Below are 27,733 nucleotides of genomic sequence, written 5' to 3'. Positions count from 1 at the left end.
ACACGGGATGAACTACAACAAATGGCAACCACGATAAGAAATAATAAATGTCCAGGCCTGGACTACTTAGAACCCGAAATTATTAAGAAGACCGTGGAGATCGTTCCAGACCTCCTCTTACACCTATATAACAGCTGCTTGGCTAAGGGCATCTTCCCCAAAAAATGGAAGACAGCAAAGGTAAAATTAATCGCCAAAATTCGAACAAACCACCCCACCTGCCAAACTCCTATCGGCCAATAGCCCTGCTGCCGGTTGCAAGCAAACTGATTGAAAGACTACTCTGTACAAGGATAAATCAGCATTACCAGGCAGCGAAACTCACAGAGACATCGCAATACGGATTCAAGAAGGGTTCGTCTACTGTGGAAGCCTTGCGTAGCCTATCGGAATCAGCAGCAAACTGCAATAATAAATATCTTCTAGCCATCTCTGTTGACTTCGCTGGGGCGTTCGACACCATTTGGTGGCCGAGCGTACTGGCAAGACTAAGGCTGGCACATGTGCCGATCAACTTATATTCCATAATTAGGTCTTATCTCTCCGAGAGACGCATCATCGTGGAAGCACCTTATGGTAGAGTGAATCGTGATGTCCACAGAGGCTGTCCCCAGGGTTCTGTTCTGGGGCCGCTCCTGTGGAATATGGTTTTGGATGGGTTCTTGGCTTTGCACCTTGGTGATGTGCGCTCCCAGGCCTTTGCTGATGATTTGGTCCTCACCATTGCTGCAGATAGCCGGGCCCAGCTAGAGGAAAAGGCCAATCAGGCAATGCTGATATTGCAAAACTGGACCAGAACCCACTGCCTGACGATATCAACAACAAAGACGTCCTCCGTCCTTCTAAAAGGCAAGCTTGATATACGTAGACCGCCACAAATAAAGGTGGGACCTACCACAATAAAATTAGTGACCCAGTTAAAATATTTAGGAGTTATACTGGATGGTAATCTTACTTTTAAACACCATCTAACTTATATCAGAGCCAAAATCAAAAGATACTCTGGATTGGTGGCTAGGATCGTCAGGCGGGACTGGGGGTTAAACCAACGCACCCTGTCATTGTTTTATAAAACAACCTTCCTACCGATCATCACTTACGCCTCAGCAATATGGTTTTCCAAAACAGGAACTATAGTAAACCGACGCATCCTTGATGCAACGCAAAGAACAATCCTACTGACAGTTACACGTGCTTGTAGGACAACCAGTACCCACGCGCTGCAGGTCTTGGCCGGAGCTCTTCCCCTTGACTTAGAGATCGTGCGTAGGGGAATGAACTACCACATAGAGAAAGGAATACCTTGTACATACCATGGCTATACTGTGGACGTTAATGCACCACAAAAAAATGAAAAGACAAGGCTGCAAAAACACCTGATGCAAGTTTGGCAGGAGCGCTGGGCCAACTCAAATAAAGGAAATATCACCAGGAAATTCATTCCGAACATCGACAGGATGTACCCCAGTTCCCCAACTTGGTTTCAACCTGGCTTATACACCACCTATTTATTGACTGGTCACGGGGCCTTTACAGCCAAGCTGGCAGCGCTGGGGATTGAGGTGGATCCGAGATGTGCCTGTGGGGAGCTTGAGTGCTGGGAGCACATTATGTATGATTGCACCCATTATGAGGACCTCAGGTGCAGACTGATCACTGCAATACACTACCTCCCCAAGAACTTGGAATCACATCTATTGGACTCACTTGAGGAATACAGGGAGCTAAAGGAATATGCCCAAAAACTATTTGGTAGGCGTAAAACATTGATAGCCATCTACCGAAGGTTAAAAAAAAAAAAAAAAAAACACACACAGAACATGCGTGGAGAGGACTCAAGGAGAACCTCGCCCAGGAACCTGCTTACTACTAATCATCTAAAACCAGCGATCGCAAGAATAACCCCATGGAGCTGCGTATCTTCCCGTGATGAAGAGAACCACAGCCATAGCTAACAGACCAACAATGGACCTGACCAGTGTTCATAGCTGAGGAAAAATATGGGTACCAATGACAGAGAAGACCAACGAAGATAGAGAACTCCAAGTTGCTGCCTCAACGGAGCTATATTGGCTCTATGCTCTGCACTCTCTTGTGCAGTGCAATTCTTTTACTCCCACACCCGGCAGGGGTGGGAGGTGACGGCTTGCTGTCGCCTCTCTTCCCTGCCACATCATTTCTTCCCTCTGGTGGGGCATGGGCATGCCTCACTGAAAAATTGGGGGTCACCTACCCTATCGACCCTCTTCTTCCTATTTCACCCACCAGCCTTCATTCTCCCCTCCCAGCACTTTTTCTTGCACAGCGTATAGCCCTACACGTCCAAATTTAAATACACCAAAAAATTTCGCCCAACCTTTTAGGCACTTCAGAAACAGGCTTTCAGCGTCAACCCCATATTAGTGCTTTAATGTAAGTGATTTAAAATCAACCGCGGTCGTTCCAATTTTATTTTAGGTCCTAGCCACTAAAATCCCAGGAAAGTAAGTGGCAGGACCAGCCAGAGTACAATTGACTCAATGGTAACACCCGGCTAGCCTCCACGTGGCGAGGTATGGACAACGTCTGGTCCCATTAGGGGCCTGGCGGCCAATAAGCCGGATAAACAATGGGCACAACATATAACACTACTCATGACCCACACACTTCTAAATCTCTGGCTTTGACAGGGTACTGTCACCGATACATAGAACATTCGCGGAGATGGGAGAAATCCCAGGAGCCGCTAGACCCTCAATATACCTCATACCTCATACCTCATACACGATAGGAGGGAGTATATGATGAGAGCCTTGTCGATCAATTCGGCCCTGGAAAGATTGTGCAAGGCTCAAGGGGTAGAATTTTTTTCAGTCTGGACTGTACTTGTTAACAGGAGAGATTGCTTCTACAGGGATGGGATACACTTAAATAGAAAGGGTGCAAGAATGTTTGCTGATGCTATCGAGGCAGTGTTATGTGGGTCGGAAAACTGCTAGATTATTAGGTATTAGGTATTAGGTATGTTCGGGGTCTGACGGCACCTGGGATTTCTCCCATCTCCGCGTATGCTCTCTGTATCGGACAAGCCAGAGATTTAAAAGTGTGTGGGATATGTACTGTGTAGTTTGTTGTGCCCATTGTTCATCCGGCCTGTTAGCCGCCGGGCCCCTAGTGAGACCCGACGTTACCAATACCTCCCACAGGGAGGCTGGCCGGGTGTTACCAATATTTGTACTCTGGCTGGTCTTGCCACTTACTTTCCTGGGATTTCAGTGGCTAGGACCAAAAAAAAAATAAAAATAAAAAATAAAAAAATAAAAATAATAATAAAAAAAATAAAAAATAAATAAATAATAATAATTATAATAAATAAATAAATCGAGGTTGATATTAGTGATACTTAGCAAGTTAGTATTAATAGTACGCGACGTGGGGCTGTGCGGTGAAAGTGAGTTTTAAAAACCAAATAGGTTCGGGCAAGAATTTTGATGTTCTCTTTTGATTTTGAAATGTAGGGCTAAACGCTGTGCAAGACAAAAGTTTGGGGGAAGGATAAAGACTGGGGGGAAGAAGTTGGAAATAAAGGGCCGACAGAGTAGATAGCCCCTGCAGGTAGTGAGGCATGCCCGTGCCCCACCAGAGTGAGAAAATTGGGGAGGCAAGGAGAGGCAAGCCTCTCCTCCCCAGGAGTTTGGAAAGAAAGATCCGCTCAAGTGAGTGCGGATTTGGCTCGCCAATAGGCTGTTCCGGCGGGAGAGTGCCACCGTATGTCGTCTCCATCAGTTTCAGGCCCTATAAAGGTGGCCGTTGAGTCTCATATAGGTGGGACACTAATAGCGGGTTAAATCTGGGAGAGGTGAAAGTGATTCTTGCACTCCTTCTATTGGAATGAGCAACAGCCTTGAAAATAAGATGCAGGATATTTCAGAGACTGGTGGGAGTCATTGCGGTACAAGTAAACACATGGGTTGTGTTAGGGTAGCTAAGAATAGAAACAGGTGCAGGTATACTTGCGTGTACACCAATGCTAGGAGTTTAGTAAATAAATTTGATGAATTTGAGGTATTGCTCAAAACATCAAAGGCAAATATTGTTGGGATTTCAGAGACGTGGTGTCACACAGATATAAGGAATGCAGAACTGGAATTTGGAGAGTACAACATGTACAGACAGGATAGGAAGGGAGGAGGGGTTATGCTATTAGTTACGAAACACAAAATCCAAGGAAGTGAAGCCAGTCGACATCGCTGGACAGTGCAGTGTTGAGTCAGTTTGGTGTGACATAAGCATTGGCAGATCAAAATTGAGAGTTGGAGTGTGCTATAGGCCTAATGACTCCGATGAGTATAATAAGAAACTGTACAGGGAAATAGAGTGGGCCAGTAAATCAGAGAGTCTTATAATGGGGGATTTTAATTTCCCAGATATTGACTGGAATTTGTGGATTGGTCACTCACACACTAGCAAGGCTTTTGTGGATTTATTGGATGATTGTTTTCTACATCAGCATGTTCGTGAGGCAACAAGAGGGAGCAATACTCTTGATCTGATTATCAGTAGTGATTCTTCATGCATTAAGAATCTGCAGATAAATGAACCACTAGGTGGCAGTGATCACAGTGTGCTGAAGTGGGATTTACTCAAGGAGGTAACTACCATCAGGGGTAAAGGGAAGGGTTACTGCTTTCGTAAAGGCGACTACGATGGACTGAGACAGTATTTAAATTCTATACAGTGGGACCAACTGATGATGTTACCAACAGCAAATTCAAAATGGGAAGCATTCAAAGAACTTATCTTGGAAGCTACTAGGCTTTACATACCAACTAAGAAATATTGTTCAAGGTTTAGGCCTAGATGGATGTCAGATGAACTAATGAGACATATGGCAGAGAAGAAAAATGCATGGGATACATATAAATTAACACGTGACACAGAAGCCTATGATAGATACAAGTTGATCTGTAACCAAGTCACAAAGGAGGTTAGGCAGGCGAAGGCAGATTACGAGAAATCCTTGGCAAGGGATGCGAAGAAAAACAGCAAAGAGTTCTTTACTTATGTAAACTCTAGAAGGAAGGGGATGAATCAGATTGGTTCACTTGATATCGATGGGTCAACTATTGATGACCCTGCTCAGGTAGCTAACAAACTAAATGAATATTTTGCATCGACATTCACACATGAGGAGTTATTCAGCGAGGGGAATGCTAGAGGTGTATTCAACTCTAGCACTAAGCTAAAGAATCTTGTAATAACTGAGAGTAAAGAGGAGGAGAAATTGTTGAAGATAAACATAAGAAAGGCACCTGGGGTGGATGGAATCTATCCAGTTATATTAAAGAAGGCAGCAAAGGCTGACACAAGTAATTATAGACCTGTGAGTTTAACTTCTGTTCCAGGGAAATTAATGGAGGCACTGGTTAAAGAAGCACTGCAGGATCATCTAGACAAGACTTCAGTTATAGCTCGGACACAGCATGGTTTTGTTAAGGGGAAGTCTTGCCTGACCAATTTGATTGGATACTATGATGCAGTCACAAAAGAACTGGATGCAGGGAATAACTTTGATATTATATACTTGGATCTTAGAAAGGCTTTTGATACTGTTGCACATGGAAGACTGCTGCACAAATTGGAGCAGTGTGGCATTGGAGGCAAATTGCTGCTATGGATAAAGGGGTGGTTGAGGGGGAGAAGACAGAGAGTTGTAATTAATGGACACTGCTCATCATGTACTAATGTTATTAGCGGAGTCCCTCAGGGTTCAGTATTGGGTCCTTTATTGTTTTCTGTATTTATAAATGATATTGATGATGGTATATCAAGCTTAAGGTCCAAGTTTGCAGACGATACGAAGGTTGGCAAGGTTGTCAAGGACACTACTGACACTATGCTGCTGCAACAGGATCTGGAAAGGTTGAGCAGATGGGCTGAGAGGTGGCAAATGAAGTTTAACATTGACAAATGTAAAGTACTACACATGGGAAACAGCAACCCCAGAGCACCGTATCAACTCTGTGGTACTACACTGACAGTGGTAGAGAATGAAAGGGACCTGGGGGTGGTTGTGCAGGCAGATATGAAGTTCTCTGAGCAGTGCAGACCGGCTGCAAGAGTAGTCATGGTGTAATATCAATGATATATAGGAATTTTTCTAGCAGGGATAAGGAGGTGATTATTCCCTTGTATAAGGCAATGGTCAGGCCACACCTAGAGTACTGTATACAGGTCTGGAGGCCTCATTTCAAGAAGGATGTAGAGCTGCTGGAACGAGTACAGAGAAGGGCAACAAGATTAGTGAATGGAACAAAGGGGTGCTCTTACGAAGAAAGGCTTAAGTTTTGCAAATTACAGTGTCTGAAGACTAGGCACCAGCGAGGTGATCTGATAGAGGTGTACAAAGCCTTGAATGGTTTGAGTATGCTCAATGCTGATGGGATTCTTCCTCTTGCTCAGAAGAATCACCTGAGAGGGCATAAATTCAAATTGAGGAAAGACGGATGTAGGATAGATGTGCGGAAATTTGCCTTTAGCCAGCGGGTGGTTGGTAGGTGGAACAGACTTCCATCCCTTGTCGTGGAAGTTGATAGCCTAAATAAGTTTAAGGCTCAGCTGGACAGGTATTCCGAACGAACAGAGGGGTGAAGTGGAAGTGGTTATTTTTTATTTATTTATTTTACTTTTTTTTTTTTTGGCTGATGCTGCATAAGCTTGCTTTCTTGCATCAAATGCCTCTACTAATGCTAATGCTAATGCTAATGCTATTCAGTGCTCAACGCTGCTTTGTATGCTTGCCTGCAGGGCAGTTTCTACAGATGTCTTAAAAGTAAAAAGTGAGACTTTGCCATTAGATCTTTATCTTACATTGAGATCGTTCTTTTATCTTCTCAAGTACGCATTTCCGATGGATTTTTTTGGTATGACTGCAAAGTCTTCAAATGATTTTAAGCAGGAAAGGAAGCATATTGATTTGAGCTTAATAACATCTGGCAAGATCGTTGAACGACGTCAGTCAAGGACAGAATCACATACAAGTTTATCGATAATGTACTGTTGGTTTCTGATCGGAAAATTTCACCTTGGTTCTCTTCTAACATCTACACGTCTTTTCTCATCACTGGGCACGGTTCCATCCAATCGAAACTTGTTCAGTTGGGTTTAGAAAATAATGACATTTGCCGTTGTCAGCAGCGAGAAGACTGGTCACAGGTCGTCGTCCACTGCCCTTATTATTGTGATTTTAGAAATTCCCTACTGGGAAACCATCAATTACAGCTAATAGAGTACATTACATGCAACGTATAAATTATAAATAGAAAAATTCAGGACTTATTTTTGATTACAGGTCTTTCCCTTGTAACTGCAGAAATTGATAACATAATTTTCTATTTATTTTCAGTTGGTGGGATTCAAACCGGGCCTTTTCCAAACAATACGGGAAGGCCATTGATAATGCTGCTGTGCTACATGCGCAGATACACTTGCACTTGACATGACAGAAGAAAATAAAATTACAAGGTAAGAAAAGCAAACGTATGAGGAGGAATCCCGCACAAACCTGTGGCAGTAATAATTCTGTCCCAGAGCAAGTCTGAGGCAACCAGTTTATGTCGAGGAAATGTCCAGTAAGGATTCAATAGCCATCAGAGTTGTAGTTCGACAATGTTGATCTTAGTCCAGTTTATTTCTTCAGCTGGATCCTTCAGGGGAGATGGAAGCTGGAACAAAGGAATCACTGGAGTCTCGAGAAAGCGTAATACGGTGGGTAAATGTTTTACAAGCAAAGCACTGAAGAAGGTTAAATTTTTCCTTTGATCTCAAAAGACAAGATTCGTTCCAAGCAGAAAACAAAGTGCAAGAGATAAGACGAGGCTGACGAAGATCACTTTAAAGCGGACAATTAAAGAGGACACGCTCCCAATCTTCTGGTTGGCCACGGAAACAGAAAGGTGGATGATTAAATGCCATAAGTTTGAATCGAAGTGGGCCTGACCCAGTCAGTATGGAACGTGTGGTTAAACTTGGTGAAACCCTTTTTTTATTTTTTTTTTTGTAAAGTAAAAGTAACCAATTGGAATAAATTTTGTGTGACCAGACCTTTGGAAGTATTGCACCATTGATCCTGCTAAAGTTGCACAAGGTAATCCCAGCAGCGTTTCTTTTAAATTTTAGGGTTCCACTGGGTATTTTAAGTGTATTTAAAAAACATTATTGTTCTTGAGTGACGAAGATGGAAACAAAATTTTTGGAAGATTATCTGGAGGTCCAGTGGAAGACAGCTATTTATGACCTGAAGCACAGCTGTTAAAACTGTACAGCACATTCGATGCATGATTAAAAGCATGCATTGCTGAACAGATGATGATTTTTTCTGAAGGTGAATCTTTTTAACGTACCAGAACCAGGTTCCAGTTCCGTAGGTACAGGGACAGAAAAACACAACTTTATATAAGAGACGGAGCGTACGATGAGTAAGATCCCAGGATTGGTTACAGAGGCGGACAATCATAGATGTGTATTTTATACGCAGGTGCGAAATATGTTTTTGGAAACTATATTTACGATTTATTTATTTTTGTTACACAGAGCATTAAAACTATGATAAATGAATTAGCTTTCGGCTGGGTGGCAGCCTTCATCAGATTAAAATACTTTGAATGGCAGTTAGAATAGAGATGCACTGCCAGGATGGTGCGTGAGACACGTGGTTAAAATCTTTCTGGAGTCTCACGACCATATCATATGTTGGTTGGCCAAGAATAGTCCGTACATAATAAAATCCAGAGCACGCAGGCGTGTTTTATTATGTACTATATTTACGGTTTAACATAACGCCTAGAAATTTAAGAGAATCAACCATGGAGAGGAAACATTCATAAAGCCGAGGTCTAATTCGAGGTCTAGAGAGAGTTCCTTTGAGATATGGAAGCTGTTTTTTCTGAGGGGATGGCAAGTTTATTTCCATTTCCAAGAGCATAAATCTGTCATAATTTTGTTAGCAAATATTTCTAGTGAGGAACGTAAGTTCTCATCTACCAAAAGAGTAAGATCATTAGGGTAAGCGAGCTTTGAAGTATCAGGAATAGATTGAAGCAGCGACTGGTTCAAAATCCGAGATGAGTGGGCGGGCCAAGAGCCCGCCCACTCATCTCGGATTTTGAACTCATCTTGAGAACCAAGAACAGAACCTTGAGGGTTCTGTTCTTGGTTCTCATCTACCAAAAGAGTAAGATCATTAGGGTAAGCGAGTTTTGAAGTATCAGGAATAGATTGAAGCAGCGACTGGTTCAAAATCCGAGATGAGTGGGCGGGCCAAGAACAGAACCTTGAGGGCATCCTCGTGAAACAGAGCGACAGATTTTTCTGAGTACCAGAAATTATTTCGACTGCGCGATGGCAAAAATAACTACCAGTATGATTGTGAAGTTATGACGAACTGCCGCAAGACGATCAAACAACATTCTCCACAGAAATCAACAAATATAGCCATTACATAATTCCAAATGCAGCTGGAAACACAGAAAAAGGAGTTCGACCAGAGCTTCTTCAGTACCATACCGGCATGTAACCCAAACTAATCTGGTGATTTTAATGAGAAGTCTGTAAAAAGAGAGTCCAAGCGAACAGCTATAAGACGTTGAAAAGTTTTACCTAGATTTGACAGTAAAGCAATTGGACTATAAGCCTTTGTGGCAGGAGAACCTGGTTTGTCGACAACTTTCAATAGAGATGTTTTCCAATCGTTAGAAAAAACCTATTCAATTACGCACTAGTTGAACACAACTACTAGGACAGAAGGAAACAGATTGCGCATCCTTTTAATAAAAGTACCTTCTGAGTTGTCGAAACCAGGACAGCTTTCATTCCTGATTTTGGAAACCACAGTGTTGCCTTCTGGCTGTGTTAAAGCTGTGGTAATGACCGATGGGACATAAGAATCATTATTAATCCTAATTTGTTGGTGTACAGGAAGATCACAGTTGGGGTCCTCTGTGGGTAATAAAGCATCTAAGATGGAATTGACAGTTGAAGTTCAGGAGAAAGAGTTTCTCAATTATTAGGGGTTTCCGAAAAGTAAGGTAACACATTTTCCCTCTCGATGATGTTTAATAATACGAAATCGAAATTACACACCAAGAAATAAGTGAACATTCACTTCTACTCCACAAAGTCTCCAGGTTTATTGATGCACTTGTCCCAACGATGGATCAGTTTATCAATACCAGTACTGAAGAAGTTCGTACCCACACGCAGTAACCATCATCGTACCGCCTGATGAACTTCCTCATCCGTGGTGAAATGCTTTCCTGAAAGGTGTTTATTCAGAGGGCCGAACAAATGGAAGTCTTAAGACGCTAAGTCTGGGCTGTAGGGGGGGGATGTGACAGAGTTTCACATCGATTACGACGCAACCAGTGAGGAGTGGTGTGGCCAGTGTGTGGAGTTGAGTTGTCGCGCATCAAAATCACGCCGCTTGTCAGGAGTTCTGGTCGTTTACGTCGAATGACGGCTTTCAGTTTTTCCGACATTGCACAGTAAAGCTGTGCATTGATTGTTCCTCCCTTCGGCAAGAAATCCACCAAAGAACGCCTTGGCGATCCCAGATCACTGTGGCCATGACTTTTCGGACGCTCGGAACAGTTTTGAATTTTTTTGCGCACAGGAGGTTGTGGATGTTTCTAGGTCATGGAGTCTTGTGTGCTCTCCGGGGAAGTGATGAACCCACGTTTCGTCTGCTGTGATTATGCGAGCGAGAAAATCCTCTCCTTCGTCGCTGTATCGCAACAGTTTCTCCAGACACATTGCCATGTGTTTTGCTTTGTCCTCCTCTGACAGTTGTCGGGGGACCCAGCAGCAGCACACCTTTCGAAAGCCAAAGACATCATGAACAATTTCGTGCACAGTCGACTTACTCACGTTCACTATTTGTGCAATTTCAAGCAGTTTCACTCGCCTGTTTTCAAGAAAGATGCCCTAAATGCGCGAAATGTTGTCTTCTGTGTTGCTGACGAAGACCTGCCCGCACTTCAATATCAACACGGTCCGCTTTAAATTCATTGCACCAAAAACACACCTGCTTCTTTGCCATCACCTTTTCGCCATACACGGCAACCATTTCACGGTGAAAGTGACTTTGTGAAGATCCTTTTGCTTCCAAAAAGCGAATAACTTCACGAACACGTGTTTAGGACCACACTCGCATGGTAACCACCATTTTGCAACTGGAATCTGCTGTGAGGCGACAGTACCGCAACACTGCTCTGGCCGTCTTTTTGAACTTTAGAAACGGGTCTTTCTGTCTTCCGCGTTTCATCTCGTTCCCTTTCACAGTTATTAAGAAAAATAAAATGTGTTACCTGGCTTTTCGGAAACCCCTCGTTTTATTTTGTATTGAGTGATAGATTTTAGGAGGATGAATACATTTTTCGGCACAGATATACATCGAGTGGCCATTTTATTTAGTACGGCTAACTAGGCGCGAGTGGGTTCTCCTTTATATCTTGAAATTCGCTGTGGTTAAGAGGGCTGAAAATGAGAGGACACGTTTTGGAACTTCTGATGGCCCATCCAAGAAAACTGACCCCCATACCACGATACCACTTGTAACGGCTTTAGTGCTGCACACCAGGCAGTGTGGGTATGATGCTCCATGAGGTTCATACCCCACCAAGTTTCACCCTACCTAGAAAGGTTGCACTTCTATGTACCAATAGTACGATAAATTTAACATTCGGCAAGGTGTACAGGTACGGTGTAATGTGAGACTCGTCAGACCCTACAATATTTTTATACCGTGATGGAACCTTTCCGGTAGAATCCTTTGATTTTTTACAGATAGAAGCAACTTTCGTATAGACACACGCCTAACAAATCCCAAATTCTTCAACTACCTCCGCATAGATCTATAGGAAATGTGTCATTTTTCTTTTCAGCTTTCGTCTTCCACTCTTATAGTTTTGAAATGGTTGCCTTTGACACACCAGTGATTTCCTTTGTTTTCTCAATTGTGATTCCATCTAAAAGTTCTACAACACCTTTCTAAAAATCGCAAAGGTCGCTTGTCTTCCCCATGACCACATCGACTGAGAAGTCCATGACTGCTGGGAGTCATAGTGGAACAATTAAATACATGGGTTGTGTTAGGGTCACTAAGAATAGAAACAGGTGCATGTACACCAATGCGTAGGAGTTTGGTAAATAAATTTGATGAGCTTGAAGTGCTAGTCAAGACATGAAAGGCAAATATCGTTGGGATATCAGAGACATGGTTTCACAGAGACATAAGCAGTGCAGAATTGGAATTTGGGGAGTACTACAATGTGTACAGAAAGGATAGACAGGACAGGAGGGGTTATGCTGTTAGTTAAGAAACACATAAAATCCAAGCAAGTGAAGCCAGGGCAGTGTCGAGTCCGTTTGGTGTGACATAAGCACTGGGAGATCAAAATTGAGAGTAGGAGTGTGCTATAGGCCTAATGACTCTGATGAGTATAATAAAAAACTGTACAGGGAAATAGAGTGGGCCAGTAAATCAGAAAGTCTTATAATGAGGGATTTTAATTTCCCAGATATTGACTGGAATTTGTGGGTTGGTCACTCACACACTAGCAAGGCTTTTGTGGATTTATTGGATGATTGTTTTCTAAATCAGCATGTTCGGGAGGCAACCAGAGGGAGTAATACTCTTGATTTGATTGTCAGTAGTGATTCTTCATGCATTAAGAATCTGCAGATAAATGAACCACTAGGTGGCAGTGATCACAGTGTGCTGAAGTGGGATTTACTCAAGGAGGTAACTACCATCAGAGGTAAAGGGAAGGGTTATTGGTTCAGTAAAGGCGACTACGATGGACTGAGACAGTATTTAAATTCTATACAGTGGGATCAACTGATGATGTTACCAACAGCAAATTCAAAATGGGAAGCATTCAAAGAACTTATCTTAGGCTTTACATACCAACTAAGAAATATTGTTCAAGGTTTAGGCCTAAATGGGTGTCAGATGAACTACTTAGACATGTGACAGAGAGGAAATATGCATTGGGTTACATACAAATTAACACATGACACAGAAGCCTCTGATAGATATAAGCTGGTCTGTAATCAAGTCAGAAAGGAGATCAGACAGGCAAAGGCAGATTACGAGAAATCTTTGGCAAAGGATGCAAAGAAAAACAGCAAAGAGTTCTTTACCTATGTAAATTGGACCAATCTAATTCATCAGATTCATCAGATCCCACTGGACCAATCTGATTCATCAGATTGATCCACTGGATATTGATGGTTCATCAGTTGATGATCTTGCTCAGGTGGCTAACAAACTAAATCAATATTTTGCATCTACATTCACCCATCAGGAGTTATTCAGAAACGGGAATGCCAGAGGTGAGTTCAACTCTGGCAGTGATCTAGATGATTTTGTAATAACTAAGAGTAAAGTGGAGGAGAAATTGTTGAAGATAAATACAAGAAAGGCACCTGGGGTGGATGGGATCTATCCAGTTATATTAAAGGAGGCAGCAAGGGAAGTAAGCAAACCCTCAGCCATAATTATAAGAGCTTCTTTGTACACAGAGGAGGTACTCATAGATTGGAGATGTGCAAATCTAACCCCAGTTCACAACGGAGGACAAAGGGAAACACAAGTAATTATAGACCTTTTAGTTTAACTTCTGTTCCAGGAAACTTAATAGAGGCACTGGTTAAAGAAGCATTGCAGGATCATCTAGACAATACTTCAGTTATAGCTCGGACACAGCATGGTTTTGTTAAGGGGAAGTCTTGCCTGACTAATTTGATTGGATACTATGATGCAGTCACAAAAGAACTGGATGCAGGGAATAACTTTGATATTATATATTTGGATCTTAGAAAGGCTTTTGATACTGTTGCACATGGAAGACTGCTGCACAAATTGGAGCAGTGTGGCATTGGAGGCAAATTGCTGCTATGAATAAAGGGATGGTTGAGGGGGAGAAGACAGAGAGTGGTAATCAATGGACACTGCTTATCGTGGACTAATGTTATTAGTGGAGTCCCTCAGGGTTGAGTATTGGTCCATTGTTGTTTTCTGTTTTTCTAAATGATATTGATGATGGTATATCAAGCTTAACGTCCAAGTTTGCAGACGATACAAAGGTTGGCAGTGTTGTTAATGACACTAATGACAGTCATCATCATCATCATCAGCCATTTTCAATCCACTGCAGGATGAAGGCCTTTCCAGCAACTTTCCAGTTCCTTCTGTTTTGAGCACTGGCCATCCATTTACTACTCAAAAACTCATGAATTTCATCTATCCATCTCCGCCTTTGTCTTCCAGGTTTTCTTCTAGCTCCTCTTGGGTACCATTCTGTTATTTTCTTAGTCCATCTGTCATCATGTCTTCGAGCTATGTGTCCTGCCCAAGACCATTTTAGTTCTTTAGTTTTGATAAGAATGTCCTTTACTTGAGTTTGCTGCCTAATCCATGTGTTTCTCTTCTTATCTAACAGTCTGATTCCCAATATAATTAGTTCCATTCTTCGCTGTGTAGTTCTCAGCTTCTCTTCCATTCGTTTGGTGAGTGCCCAAGTTTCACTTCCATAAGTCATGGTGGGGAGTATACATTGATTCATTATTTTACGTTTCAGACAAACTGGGATATTGCTCTTCAGTATGTGACTATATTTCCTGAATGCTATCCATCCAAAATTTATTCTTCTCTTGACTTCAAGCCATTTATCATTATTACAGCTAATAACTTGTCCCAGATAAGTATATGACTCCACCTTTTCAATTACTGCTCCTTCAATCATTATTTCCCTTTCCGTGGCATACTTGTTCATCATTACTTTTGTTTTAGCCATATTCATCTTTAGTCCAAAATCCTTACTAACTGTGCATAACTGATTAAGATTTTCCTCTAATTCTTTGGGATCGTGGCTTATGACCCCAGTCTAATCTTCTGAAAGCTTCCTCAAGTGCAGCAGTAAACAGCTTCGGAGATATTGTGTCTCCTTGTCGAACTCCTTTCTCGATTTTAAATTTGCTACTGTCTTTGTCTAGTCTAATAAAGGAAGTAGCACTCTAATGACAGTACACTGCTGCAACAGGATCTAGAAAAGTTAAGCAGATGGGTGAGAGGTGGCAAATGAAGTTTAACATTGACAAATGTAGAGTACTACATATGGGAAACAGCAACCCCAGAGCAACGTATCAACTCTGTGGTACTACACTGACAGTGTTAGAGAACGAAAAGGAACTGGGGTAAATGTGCAGGCAGATATGAAGTTTACTGAGCAGTGGAGACTGGTCTGCAAGAATAGCTTATGTTGTCTTGTCAAAGATATACAGGAATTTTTCTAGCAGGGATAAGGAGGTGATTATTCCCTTGCATAAGTGCATAAGGCGATGGTCAGGCCACACCCTGAGTACTGTATACAGGTCTGTAGGCCTTATTTCAAGAAGGATGTAGAGCTGTTGGACGAGTACAGAGAAGGGCAACAAGATTAGTGAATGGAACAAAGGGTTGCTCTTACGAAGAAAGGCTTAAGTTTTGCAAATTACAGTGTCTGGAGACTAGGCACCGGCGAGGTGATCTGATTGAGGTGTATAAAGCCTTGAATGGTTTGAGAATGCTCAATGCTGATGGAATTCTTCCTCTTGCTCAGAATAATCGCCTGAGAGGGCATAAATTCAAATTGAGGAAAGATGGTTGTAGGATAGATGTGCGGAAGTTTGCCTTTAGCCAGCAGGTGGTTGATTGCTGGAACAAACTTCCATCTGTCGTTATAGAAGTTGATAGCCTAAATAGATTGAAGGCAGAACTTGACAAACATTTGGAACGAGTGGATGAGTGAAATAAGGGTTTTTTTTATATTTTTGGCTGATGCTATATAAGCTTGCTTTCTTGAATCATGTTTCTTGGTTAATGCTAATGCAAATGCTAATTGCAGGAAAGTGTACAGTATTTATCTGATACCAAAAAGGAACTTTTGATAAAACCACATGAAAACTTGCATTTTATATTTAATTATCTGTTGACACCAACTGCAAAAAGCTTGTAATGTTTTGGGTAGGTGTAGGTTAGGAATTAGTGCATGGAAAATTTTCAATTCTTTCTATTCTACTTAAACAAAACTCTTTTAATATTACCACCATAAACGTAATCGTCCCTAAACCAGCATTGTGAATTGACAATCTTGTTATTGGGTAATGTGTAAAAAAATATTTAGCTCACCTGTATTGGAGAAACTTTGGGTGTGAGGTGTTTATTCCCACAGCGATGGGGCCCACAGTTGCTACTGCTTTCTTCAGTTCTTCGTCACCACCTCTGCCACATCCGACAAGGGTATAATCTGTGCACTTGGCTATAGGCTCTCCTGGATGTAAGCAATTACCTTCCTTCATAAGAAAAGAAAACAAATTATACTACTAGAAATTTAAGAAACAATTTAGAGTGAGCTAAAAAAAAATCCTGCGATATTAAGGCCACCCGATAACGATCTTATCTCTCTGTGTGTATTATGTCCATAAATTGAGTTTGTTTTCTGATCGGTTTGTCTGTTTTGGCAGGCGAAAAAACTCTCGAGGGTTTTTATGCCAGCAAAAAGAATCCCGAGTTTCTAGAGATCCAGAAACTTATTTTTCATCAAAAGACAATAAAAAAGATTACAATATCCAGATTTAAAGTTAAGACATAGCAGTGCCAGTGGTTTCCCACAAAATCGAACTTGGTGGAATTGTGAAGATGCAATATTGCAAAGCCAGATGGGTGTGAGTTGTGTTGGGTACTACGACTTGTGTGTTCGCAAATTTTTTTCGGTTATTCATCTGGCCACTTAGTTCCTGGAAGGCACAATCACAAAGGATAGCACCTCTTAATATGTCCACACGAGGAGCCGGACCAGGACAACAAAGGGACATTACAAGGCTGGCTCTGCTCTGGCCAGAGCAAGAGCAGAGGCACGCTAAAGTGAGTAATAAAACACATAGGATAAAAAAGAACAGACGGGGGGGGGGTTGATGACAGAGAAGGATACTCCTGAAGAGTGTGGAGAGTGAACGTAAAATAGGTGGGAGCGATGAAGAAGGGTGGTATAGAATGCCAAGTAAAGTAAAAGGATAGGCAGAGAAAGCTATAGTGTTTGCAGGGCGATCTTCGAACACCCACACAGGAATGACCCAAGTGACCCAAGAGAAGCAGAGGTACTGCCCACGGAGGGCAGTATACCGTCAGCAGTGAGGAGGCCAGGACAGCAGAGTAGAATGGCAAGCGCACCGGCCCAGCGAAGCAGCAGAGATGCCAGGCAGAGGAGACCAATCTGGATGGCCCAAACCAGGAAAAAGAAGAAAAGCCAATAGATGGCGGTGAGAGCACGAGCACCTCTGGTAAGAGGTATAGGCTGCGGATGGAATTCTGCACCCGGGTTAATGCTAGCAGACACTAAGTGTCGATAATAGTTAAGTTCGCGGTGGATTTACTCTGCCTTTAAAAGGCGCAGTATTGGAAGACAGCTTTAGCCTAGGAGGGTAAGGCTTGGAAGGATTGTTTGGATGAGATAAGCTGATGTTCTGGTTGCAATGTCGTGATACCTAGCGCTTGCAGAAAGTTTAGTCTAAGATGAAGATAGACTGGACAAATGTTCATGATGTGATGCCGTTTCCTTCTTTAAAGTTAAGAAAAGTAAGTAAATTTATTTTTATCACTGAGACATCCTCCCACCACATTCAAGAAAGTTTGTTAAATTTTCTACTTGGAATTCAGCGCCGTTTTTCGAACTTTTTGCTTCCATATAAAACCTAAAAAATGAACTGTACCAAATGGACATTCCAAAATTTAGAAGAATTTTATTTGATACAAAAATATGCTTAAAATTATTCACCGTCCGCCCCACATCAGGTGGTAACGAATTTATTTCGAATCCTGTGAATACCCCCAGGGGCTCACATCAGGTGAGTATGGGCTTGGCACACCCACGTTAGTTTCTTGGTGATTCCCTTTTACTTCTTTCTCTTTCTCTCTCTCTCTCTCTCTCTCTCTCTCTCTCAGGATAACTTGGAATTTTTTTTTTTTTTTGTCAGCCTTCCTTGCACTATATGGCTAAATATAATAATAATAAATTGAGGAATTTGGGCATTTGACAAGGTCTGCGCGGTAGCACAGTGGTATCGTCACCGTCCTCCCCACACCGAGTGTAAAAGGCCTGGGTTCGAATCCCATCGATGACGCGAGGATCTCTAATGGGCTTTTTTTCACTCCGTGGCTGAGTTAGTCGGTCTCAGGCGTAGATAGCAAGGTTTTTTCCCAAAAAAACTATGGTTTTTCGTCCAGCAAATAGACAAATCGACCATAGAACACACGCGATTAACAGACATAAGGCACAGCACGGCAGATAAATTTCATTATTCGGGTGACCTAAATATAATAGTTTGGGTTTTTTTTTTTTTCTTTTTGGGTCTAAAATAATGTGACTGAGCAAGTTTCTCTCAGGTATGGTAATAAATGTGCTAAGGCTGTTCAAGCGAAGAATGCTGCATATAGTAATTGGCTTGTTTCCAATTCTTCAGTTTCATTTTCTGCCTACAACGAGCATTCTGGTCTCTTGCCAAAGCTATTGGCCGCAACTTTTGCCCATCTTTGCTCCCACCTCTGTCCAAACCAGATGGTTCAGTTGTCACTTCAGCCAAGGATAAAGCTGACCTGCTAGCATCCCATTTTTCTTTGAGCTCATGTATTAATGATCTTGGTAAAACACCTCCCACCATTCCTAACACGCTCCATTCAATGCCTCCTGTGGTCTTCCGTCAAAAGAATGTCAGAAGAATTTTGACGAATCTTGATGCTAAGAAAGCTTCAGGTCCCGATGGTATTTCTCCAGTTGTTCTCAAAACCTGTGCTCCTGAACTTACTCCTCTTCTTTGCCGCCTTTTTTCACTTTCTTATTCCAAAGGTGTTTTTCCTTCTGCTTGGAAATTTGCTCATATCCAGCCAGTTCCTAAAAAGGGTAACAAATCCCTGTCATCGAATCATCGCCCGATTCCAATTACTTCTACTGTTTCTGAAGTATTGAAGAAATCAATTAACCGCCAACTCTTAAACTATCTAGAGACCTTCGGTCTCATCAACGATCGCCAGTATGGATTCCGTCAGTGTCGATCCACTGATATTGTGGCTTATGTTACCCATTTATGGACTAATTCAATGGAAAAATTCGGTGAAACTCAAGCAGTTCCTCTTGACATCTCAAAGGCTTTTGATCGTGTTTGGCATAAAGATCTTCTGAACAAGCTTCCATCTAATGGTTTACCAACTGTTTTTTTTAATTGGTTATCCAGTTTTCTCTCTGATCACTCACTGAGGGTGATGGCAGATGGCTCTCTGTCTTCTAACTTCTCGACTAATGCTGGTATCCCCTAAGGTTCAGTTCTTTCCCCCACTCTTTTCCTCTTGTATATTAATGAACTTCTTCCATTGACTGGAAATCCTATCCATAGTTTTGCTGATGATAGCACATTGCATTCCACTTTCATATTCCAGGAGCAATATGGCCTTAGTTGCTAATGCTCCTAAAAACTAAATAACAAATAACAAACAAGGGTATGTGGGAACAGAACTCTGGCTGGCCGACCCTGGGATTAGCCTGAGCTTCCCAGGGAGGGCCAAAAAAAAAAATAAATAAATAAAATAAAAATAAAATAAAATAAAATAAATAAATAAGTAAAAAATAAAAAAATAATAAAATAAATAAATGAATAAAAAAATAATAAAATTTAAAAAAATAAATAAAAAAAATAATAAAAAATAAGAAAAATAAATAAAAATAAATAAATAAAAAATAAAAATAAATAAATAAATAAAATAATAATAATAAATAAAAAAATAAATAAAAATAATAAATAAATAAATTTTTTTTTGAAATAGGAGAAGGGGTGAGAGATTGAGGTGAAGAAAGAAGGTAAGCAGAAGAAAGAGGGCGAGGTAGGATGGGCTCCCCAGGGGGGGAGCCCACCCTACCTCAGGAAGAAGAGAAAAGATTGTGAGGTCAAGTGACCCACAAAGTCAGGTTGCCTAATAGAATGACCCTGCATTTGATAAGTCAAATGCCAGTCCCACTCCAAGGAGTATTTATATGAGTTCCTACACAAGTAGGAAAATCAGACATTGTCCTACACCTCGAAGAGAAGAGGTGCCAGCAAGTGAGTGGGTCCCACACTGGGCAAGGGGCCCAGTGTCAAGCAATTTAATCTTCTTCATCCAAGGGTGAATTGTAGGCAATGAGCAGTATCCCACACTGGGACTTGGATAATCTTCTCTTAGGGGATGAGAGGAGGCACATGGATTCATGAAGCTCAAGGATTGCTTGGAGTTCTTGTGGCTATTGTAGAAAAGTCCTTTTGGGGTTCGTGGGTTTGTCAGATAGCTTCCTTTGTGAACGTCGAGAGATTCCTGTTAGGTCAGGATAAAGATCAATATCCTGTTGGTGTTTTCTTTGATTCCATACAGGATATGTTCTGTGAATTGAGTTTTGGGTTCATTATAAGATGAGGGTGCACTGAACAGTTTGCTGTAGGTGAATTTGACGCATTTCAAATACAGTCTGGGCAAAAGTAGTGAAGGCTTTGTAGTTGGTTTGACAATTATGTAGAGATGTTCCTGCCCACTGGGTATGCTTCCAGTTCTGGTAATTAGGAGACTTCTGGGTAAATCATAACGAGGGCAATTATACATGAGGTGAATTCTGTCTTCATTGTCACCGCATGTGCAGAGAGGAGAATCGGTGAGACCCAGGGCATGCAGCTTGGCCCGAAACGATCCATGACCAGTGAGGAAGAACGAGACGTGGATCCCTGATGAGTACTACGGAGGAGGTTTTGGTGCAGTTATCATAACTTGTGGAAGAAATCTTTTAGTTGTTTCACCTTTGGCTGTTTGCTCCCAAGATCTTTGCCAATGCTGGAAGAGCTTAGAGTAAATCTGTTTCATTTCGTTTTTTGGATCATTAGCTAAATCGAGGGTTATATCCAGAATGGTGGTGGGAATTCCTCTCTTTATGCGGTATGCAAGGCCGCGACGAATAACCTCCAGGTCCAGTGGAATAGTACCTGCTAAGACCTGCAGGGCAGGATTACTGACTGTGCGGCAAGCTCTAGTCACGGTGAGTAGGACATTGCGTTGAATTGTATGTAGCTTTGCTTTATTACGTGCAATGATGGCACGAGGGAACCATATGGCTGCACCATAGCACACAGCTGGTAAGAAGATGGTTTAGTAAAGTAGCATGAGAGTCCTCCTCTTCAAACCCCAGTCTGCTCTGATAATTCTTTCGATCATGGCAGTATAACGACCTATTTTATTGGAGAGGTAATTAAGATGAGGTAAGAATATTAATTGGGAGTCGAAGGTTATTCCTAGATATTTTAGTTCTGTTTTGAGTTGCAATGTCTGCCCAGAGATTTTAATTTGGGGTGGTCTTCTTATGTCCAAGGATCCTTTGAGGAGGATAGTCTTCGTTTTTTCCCCAGAGATAACTAACTTGTGGTTGTTTGCCCAATTTTGGAGGATCGTTAAGGCAGGGGAGGCAATTTGCTCAAGCTGAGTTCTAGAATCGGCTTTGATGAGGAGGATGAGGTCAACTGCATAGGCTATGCAGTCCGCAGGACCCAAATCCATAAGAAGAAATTCATCTAGTATCAAGTTCCAGAAGTAGCGCCCAAGAACTGAGCCCTGTGGACACCCTCTAACAACTGGTCGGGAGGTTTCCTGAAAATTTGTTTGAACAGTTACTGAGCGGTTGAAGAGGTAGTTCTGGAGACAGCGGTAGAGGTTGAGTGGAATATTGAGTTGACGTAATCTCCTGACAATGCTGGGCCACCAGATGGAATCGAAAGTCTGCGCGGGTAGCACAGTGGTATCGTCACCGTCCTCCCCACACCGGGTGGAAAAGGCCTAGGTTCGAATCCCGTCGATGACGCGAGGAACTTTAACTTTTTTTCACTCCGTGGCTGAGTTAGTCAGTCTCAGGCGTAGATAGCAAGGTTTTTCTCCCCAGTAATTGGGGTTTTTTCGTCCAGCAAAACAGGCAAATCGACCATAGAACAAACGCAATTTACAGACACAAATACGGGTTAATGTATTTAATTACGGGAACCCTAAAATAATAAGTAAGTAAGTAAGATGGAATCGAAGGCACCAGCAAAGTCAATGGAGATGGCCAGTAGATATTTTTCTGTGGTTGAGTTTGCTGTGCTGAGGAGATTGTTCATAGCATCTTCAGTGGAGCATCCTGGCTTAAAGCCATACTGCTTTGGAGAGTCTAAGTTGGCTGTCTGGTAGTAGGTGGATAATCTGGATTGAAGCAGCCGCTCCATTACCTTTCCCAAGACCGGGAGAAGAGCAATGGGGCGGTAAGATTTGGGTAGAGTAGGATCTTTATCTGGACCTTTTAGGATGAGTCGAAGCACCACCTGTTTCCAAGAATCAGGGAAAATTCCTTTCGCAAGGCATTTGTTGAACAGTGCTAATAGGTGGTTTGGGAGATGTATTGCTGCTTTCTTGATGACCTCAGCCTCAATATTATCATGACCAGGGCATTTATTTATTTTTGTTCTGTCAAGTGCTTTGTTCATTTCCTCAGAGGTGAAAGGAGGTTCTATTTTATTGTTGGAGAAGGCCTGGTTGTCTTGTTTAATTTGCTTTTGTTCATCATTGACGGGACTCTCATCAATCTGAAGTAGGGCATTCAGAATATTATTCATGGATTCAGCCCATGTGTGTGTTGGATTGCCATCAGGAGTCAGGGTTGCATTTAACATCTCTCCCCTGGGCAGCTTGTTCCTAACAATGCGATAAACGACCCCCCAAGGATCTGCGTTACCAGTAGTTGTCACAAGGTTCTGCCAAGACACTTTCTTTTTCTGCCGAATGAGGCTTGTGTAGTCGTTACGATATCTTCTATATGCTTCCCGTAGAGCCTGGACCTCGGCGGGAGGCCAAGAATGCCTCGCTCTCTGGAAGGCTTTTCGGGCAGTGTGGACTTGCCGCCTTAGGTTTTCTAGTTCCCTGCACCACCAAGGGACTGCTTTTAGGCGCTTCTGACGTTTTTCATAGTTCTCTCACATGCTTGTTGGATTGTGCTTGTTAGGAGGGAGAGGTGCTCCTGTGGATCAAGATGGTTTAGTTGGGATGTATCCATTTGTAGCTTTGATTTTATATTGTCCTTGAAGGCATTCCAATCAGCTGTTTTGGTGGAGTATCTGATGATATCGTGGTAGATGGGAGGAGTACTATCAAGTTGTCTAGATAGATGGAAGGAGATGGCCCTGTGGTCTGAGGTGGTCCAGGCCTCATGAACCATCCATGATGGGAACTTTTGTGCTATGGACCGTGTGGCGAGCGTAACGTCAATGTTGCTTTCCCACAGGGTATTGCTGAAGGTAGAAAGGTGATGTGGTTTGTTAAGGACCTCAAATGGAGAAGATGAAAGGAAATCTTCTAATCGCTGTCCATTCTGGGAAACTATATGGCCATCCACACGGCTATGCCACAAGCGAGATCTACAATTGGCATCCATCGTTACTAGGATTTTGCTGGAAGGTAAGAGAGTTATGACTGACTGGAGATAATTCAATATATGGTGCGATATCAGTTTGTGGTCGGCAGTATAACGAGACTACGTGCAGAGAGCCTTGTTGGCAGATAATGTGTGCACAGACACCAAAGGGGGTACATAAGGAGTCGATTTTGTGACTGTAATTGTAGTATTCCTAATAATGATGGCTGCCCATGGAGTATCTGTGGTTGTCTCAATGATCCTATATGCGCGAGGGTAGCCCTGTACCCGTCCCTTGTGGGTGTAGGGCTCTTGAGCGCAGAGGATATCGATTTCTTCTTCATCCATTTTCATTCTAATTTGTTCGACCACATTTCTGGCTCTTTGGGCATTCAATTGGAGAATTTTGAGGACGTTGGTGGAATGGCGATTGTGGTGTACAGCCATAGTCGGTTTTGTTATGGATGGTTCTTAATACCCTTAAATAGATTGGACATTTGACATCCCGGACGGAGTGGTTGGGATCCATTTTTGCTGCTTTGTAGTTGGCGCAGTTAGGGGCTCGATTTTTGTTTGGACAATTGTTGTAGGTGTGTCCGCGTTCAAGACTTCACAGTGGCCACAGGTGAAGTCTTGTCGGGCACAGACATGGGATGTGTGTCCAAATCGGAGACATTTAAAGCACTTAATGGTAGGTATGTGCTCCTTGAACCGGCAAGAGCTCCAGCCAATAAATATTCGTTGTTGTTGGGATAATATTTTCCATATCTTCGGGGAGAGTTCGACTACCCAGTTGCAACAAGCTTCTTTAAAAGATATTTCCATGGGCACTGTTCTTCTGAATTGGCTTCTATAATTCCCGCTCTCTCTTTCAAAACAGTCCGAACACGTGGTGCCACCAGCCAACATCCATTTACTGTCCAACTTCAAACTCACAGAACCAACTTTTCCTCTTCCTCATTTATTCATTCAACTGCCATTTTCTAGAACAACCTTCCTTCATTGGTATTTCCTGAAAATTACAATCTACAGAAATTCAAGTCCAATGTCAACAAATATCTTCTTTCGTCTTCTCAACCTGCAACCCATGCAAGGTATATAAGTACTATAGGTCCTAATACCTCTCGTGTTTTGGATTTCCATAAAAAAAAGTTGAGCGTTACACAGTTTTCGATCTGGTTAAGTTTCGAAAATGAGCGCTGTCCTTCAGCATTCGATCCAGTCATGGATAGATAAATTCTTAAAGTAATGTGTACGTTTGGGAAATAGTAATCAGTTTATCTTTTTTTTTTTTGTGCCTTTATTAATTCTGTCACAGACGTTTTGTCCTTGTATAGTGTCAAAAACCATAGGAATTCATCAACGAAGTTGACTTCTAAGTCGGAAGAGTAGATGTTGACTAATGCTGTGGTTTTGGATTGAATTTCTTCTTTTAATTTTGATTTATCTATAAGAAAACTGAAGGTATCATGTAATGTAGGCAGCAAGTCGTTTTGTCATTTCTGTGACTAGTAAGTCCACAATACGATAAAGAAACTTGAATTCGAAATGCATCTTTTGCACTTTTTTCTGCTGGTACGAATTCTCCTTGGTTTTCATCAAACGGTTTCTTCCTTTTCCGTTTTCGGTCTTCATATTGTCTGTAATCAGAATTTGGGACGAATTCTTTTTGCCGTTTTTTTCAAAATCATCAAATATTTCTTCGTCATGAACATCAATCAAATTATACAGAAGAGCATCATATAATTTCACAATTATGCAGAACTCAGTTCCAGGTTCTTGAATTGCTTTATTCGTTCTATCTATGTTTTTTTAGAAGTTCTTCCTAAATCACAGTCATTAATGCTATTTATAACCTGTTGAGTTTATTTATCAAGCTTTTGCTTCATGAACGACTGTCGGTTTTTGTTCTTCGCATTCTGAGATATCAATCAGTTCTGCACGAATTTTACAATAATTTTTTTGCAATGATCTCGCATCATCATAACGTGATGACCATCTTGTGTCTGATAGATTTTTGATCGAGGTTGTATTCTCCATCGTACTCAATTTTGACCATCATTGTGTTGAGGCAGCAGAAAATGTGGAGAGCGACTGTAAAATGCCGAAAAAATTAACGGAAGCCAAACAGCTTTCTGAGGATGTGGTTCTTACTAAATTAAGACATGGAAACCATACTGCTTCCTTGAATCTGACTTGGACTCCAGAATACATCCCACTCATATTAGCAGCGTTGTCATGTGACTGAGATCTGCAATTTGATACATCTGTTCCATGTTTACCAAGAACAGATGCTACCGTGTCAAAAAGATATTTTTCATCATGCTCTTCAGTGGGAACAAACATCAAGAAACATTCATGTACTTCGCCATCTTTTGATAGATAACGAATAATGACCGACAAACTGATCTGTGTGACTTATATCAGGGGGTGAATCTTCATTTACCCAAAGATTTTTCTTTTTCATAACCAAATTCGTGTTTTTGCATGTATCACAATGTTCTTGACACCACTGAAAGCGGATTTTCTGTTTAATAACTTATAAGATAATTCCAGGAGTAGATACTATGGTTAAAAATAAGACATGGCCCGCAACGGGCTTGTATCAGACTATGGTAGTGACTGGACATGGTTTGAGATTAAGATTGCAACAACTTGGTTAAGTGAAAGTACGAGTTGTGAATGTGGAGATTTAGAAACCAGTGAGCACGTTACATTCCAATGTATAAGAAAGCAGAATCTTAGAGCTGTCTTTAAGGAGAAATTAGTTGGAGTAATTGAGTTGCATGATCTCCTCAAAGATCGTGAGACTTATGTTGGTTTTTTGCATTATGTAGCTGAAGGTTTTAGGTGGAGGAATGTGTAAATATGTATAAAGTATCCATTTGGCATTTTAGACCCAATGATGTATAGAGCGTATATGATTTTAAAGTAACTTGACTGTTGTAAATATATGTAAAGATTTTTAGAGTTTAAATTATGTGTTTTAAGATCACTTGAGAATTAAAATGTTTGTATTGAGAATGTATTGAGTCAGATAGAAGAGACACATCCGCGATGGTAGAGGTGGTAATCCCTCCAAGGCTGACAAGTTTCGGCAGTTAGGCCGAAATATACACACACACACACTGTGTGTGTGTGTGTGTGTGTGTGTATTTCGTGTATATGAATATGAATCTCAAGTGTATATGAATTTCAAGTGCTTTTGCAATGTGAGAAAATTTTGGAGGATTTTACTGCTTAAATTTCTCTATTATGGCACTTAAAGTAATTTCAATCTGATGAATGGTTACTACAAATGAGTTCTATTATATTTATAAGTTAAAAAGACTAATGCAAGCTTTACATTACTTAAAAATTTACTTAAATGTCAAAAAATATAAAGTGATTAAAACAAGTTCATATCACAAACCTCACCTCTCCTGTATAAGGATAGTCCTTTCTCTAAATAGACCTGACTTCAATAAATGAATAAAAGCCCAATCTACTCTACCTCCAAGACATCCCATGTTACCTGAAGAACAGTAAAAAATAATATAAAAATATTAAAACACAGGGATTTTTTTCCCTCCCAAAGTATGCTTGGTTATTAATTTTAGTGTCTTCCAAAAGAATTTACATCAGTCTATTTACAAAAATCAAAATTTAATCTACCAATCTCTGTTAATTAAGAAAAACATAAAATCAAAAGAGGTGCATCCAGTTGATATAGATGAACAGTGCACTGTTGAGTCAGTTTGGTGTGACATAAGCACTGCAAAAGCAAAGATAAGAGTAGGAGTGTGTTATAGGCCTAATGACTCGAATGAGTACAATGAACAATTGTACAGAGAAATAGAATGGGCTAGTAAATCGGAACGTCTTATAATGGGGTATTTTAACTTCCCAGATATTGACTGGAACTTGTGGGTTGGTCACTCGCACACTAGTAGGACTTTGGTGGATTTATTGGATGATTGTTTTCTGCAGCAGCATGTTCGAGAGGCAACCAGAGAAAGTAATACTCTTGATCTCATTATCAATAGTGATTCTTCAGCATTAAGAATCTGCAGATAGAGGAACCACTAGGTGGCAGTGATCAGAGTACTGATGTGGGATTTACTTAAAGATGCAACTACCATCAGGGGTAAAGGAAAGGGTTTTTGCTTCGATAAAGGTGAGTACAGTGGTCTCAGATAGTTTTTTTTAAATTCTGTACAGTGAGATCAACTGAC

Source organism: Mastigoproctus giganteus, chromosome 1 (genome assembly GCF_048544385.1).
Source record: "Mastigoproctus giganteus isolate SK-2022 chromosome 1, ASM4854438v1, whole genome shotgun sequence".
Taxonomy (NCBI): Eukaryota; Metazoa; Arthropoda; class Arachnida; order Uropygi; family Thelyphonidae; genus Mastigoproctus; species Mastigoproctus giganteus.
This window is presented reverse-complemented; position numbering follows the sequence as displayed.